Here is a 2393-nt window from a genome sequence, read left to right on the forward strand (position 1 = left end):
AAAATCTAAGAAATTCCATTAATTAGAAAACAAATGTTTAAGTAGTGAAAATAAATAGCCGATCTACAAGCTTGTGACATGATTCTACGTATAATAGCCTACAGGAATACATTTGTACATACATATCTGTAAAAAGGATAAAACACACGTGAACAAGTTTCGTGTAAATAAATGTTTACTACTGACTGACTGAGTGGCAAAACTCTGTATGTCACGGGGAGTTGCACACACGCACGCACGCACGCACGCACGCACGCACGCACGCACGCACGCACGCACGCACGCACGCACGCACACACACACACACACACACACACACACACACACACACACACACACACACACACACACAAAGCTTTTATACTCTGCATATCACTAACGTCGTAGAAGGCATTTGTACTCATCACCACCCATTCCGAAAAAATGTACCTTAGTATTGAGTTAGATGTATAACTCTTTTATAGTTTATTTTTGACAAGTAAGGAAGCCCCGCGTGAGCAGGGCATCAAAAAATTAGTTGATACTCATAATGTTCCTCTCCACGGAAATCTTTAGTAAAAGGCGAAAGATTTATACGATCTGAAGAGAAACAAGAGTGTACTGCCTATTGATATATTCGTTTACTTAATGATTCACTGCGCTACCACTCGAGGTGACGGTGGAAATAAGTTTAGGCCTATACTTTTTTCAGGCTTTATTATTATAATAAATTATAGTTATCGTTATTGGTACAGTTTTTTCCAATTGTATTAATTAAATAACTATAAAAGTAGTACAGGATCTGGTGAGATAAATCTGTTAGAGATAATGCACGCATAGCATGCTGGGTAATGGTTAATGTATCGGGCACTGATTGGCCGTTTGTTTGTTTTCTTCTTTAATTTGAAACAATATAACAACAACAACATCAACACAAAATGACAAACATTAGCTAACGTGTTACTGTTGACTATTATTAACTCGTCAGTTTACTAACCAAACCAAACCATGATAGAGTTAATAATGAACCAAACAGACTAAGATAGATTGCATCCCATATTTGGAGGTACCAATGCGTTGTGATTGGCTAGTTGGTTGTCAGCGAGACAAACATCGCTATGTTAATGACCGAGACCCCTATGGATTTGGCCCCATGATTTGGCCACGGACCCCATCCAAATAGATTTTGTTCTAGGGACCCCGCACGAGGTTTGAATTGTTAAAATATGTGCCCCCAAAAAATAGCAATTTTCAAATAACTGATGTACATATAGGTTAGTTATTATTTAGTTAGTTATATATAAGTAGTTAAACTGATTTTGATGCTACATTAACACATTTTGCTGAGGACCCCCTGGAACCATAGCCTGAGTGGAAGCCCCTCAAGGATTCCTAATTTCCTAGGTGTCCCCACAGTCTACTCTAAATTAAAATGACCTACAATGAACTATACTGTTATATTTATTCACCAGCAGGAAGCGCTCCTTTCACCTTTTAGCATTCATCAAACGATTCAAAAAGAAACATTGCATTATTAGATATAATAACCATGAATAACAATATATAACATAACTTAAAAACGGGAACATACGTTTACTGCATCACCTTCCAATTCTCATGCAGCACGTTGTGAATTAATCAACGAAACCTTAGGGCTAGTGAGTGATGCAACGCAGTAAATATTATTTTTTCTTTTTCTATGAATCCATACAGACAAGTTACAACGCTCTTTATTAAGACAATTATAATTTGATTCATTTTATTATAGTACTATTTATCTACAGTAAATATATCTATATCTATATCTCTATCTCTATCTATCTATCTATCTATCTATCTATCTATCTATCTATCTATCTATCTATCTATCTATCTATCTATCTATCTATCTATCTATCTATCTATATATATATCTCACTCTGTGTATATATATATATATATATATATATATATATATATATATATATATACACCGGAAAAAGGGCGGGGCAACTGTAGTAACCACCAGTGTTGCCATGTCCTTTTATTATAAGCGACTTTAGGCTTGTTTTTCAGTAAAGTTGCTTGTAAATAATTGGTTAGTTGCGGCTTGCGGGTTTCGTTTTTTTGGGCTTGTTTCTATTGTTGTTTAAACCAGTGGTTCTCAAACATTGTCATGTCAAGGACGGTAGGACCCCCCAAATGAATATGTATTTGCGCCAGGGACCCCCATACAAATGTTTAACATTTCTCTTGCATTCTTTTTTGAAAATAGCAGATCTACAAACTCACAACACGTCACATCGCGACACGTTGTGAGCTTGTAGATCGGCTATAGATGTTTAAAGTGCTCATGTCATAATCGCTTCTTTTGGGCTTGTTTTCATAGACCTGGTTGCTTGTTTCTCTTGCAAAATGTGGCAACCAGACCAGAC

This window comes from Gymnoscopelus microlampas, assembly GCF_963454915.1.
Source record: "Gymnoscopelus microlampas genome assembly, chromosome: 5".
In the NCBI taxonomy this organism is placed as follows: Eukaryota; Metazoa; Chordata; class Actinopteri; order Myctophiformes; family Myctophidae; genus Gymnoscopelus; species Gymnoscopelus microlampas.